The sequence below is a fragment of the Cyprinodon variegatus genome, unplaced genomic scaffold (genome assembly GCF_000732505.1).
Source record: "Cyprinodon variegatus isolate N-32 unplaced genomic scaffold, C_variegatus-1.0 Scaffold282, whole genome shotgun sequence".
Lineage (NCBI taxonomy): Eukaryota > Metazoa > Chordata > Actinopteri > Cyprinodontiformes > Cyprinodontidae > Cyprinodon > Cyprinodon variegatus.
Window position 1 is genome coordinate 966223 of NW_015150735.1, and position 345 is coordinate 966567.

Consider the following 345-nt stretch of genomic DNA (forward strand, 5'->3'; position numbering starts at 1 on the left):
TTTTTCAGAGTTTTAATGTCATTACACCGTCACAAGTACAGAGCAATGATATTCAGTCTCTGCATTTAACCCATCCCCTTGGGGAGCAGTGGGCTGCCATTGTGCAGCGCCAGGGGAGCAGTACAGTATGGTTATGGGTCTTGCTCAGGGAGCCAGAGTGGCAGTCTGTGGGAGTGGTTTTTACACTCACAACCTCAGGATTCCAAGCTCTATGCCCTAACCACTAGGCCTCCACTCCCCCATTTATTGACAGAAATATAAAATATAGATACATAACTAGAGCTGCCAAGTTTCAGAAAACAGCAAGAGTTAAGTGTCAGCAGGGTTTTGACCACTGATCTCTAT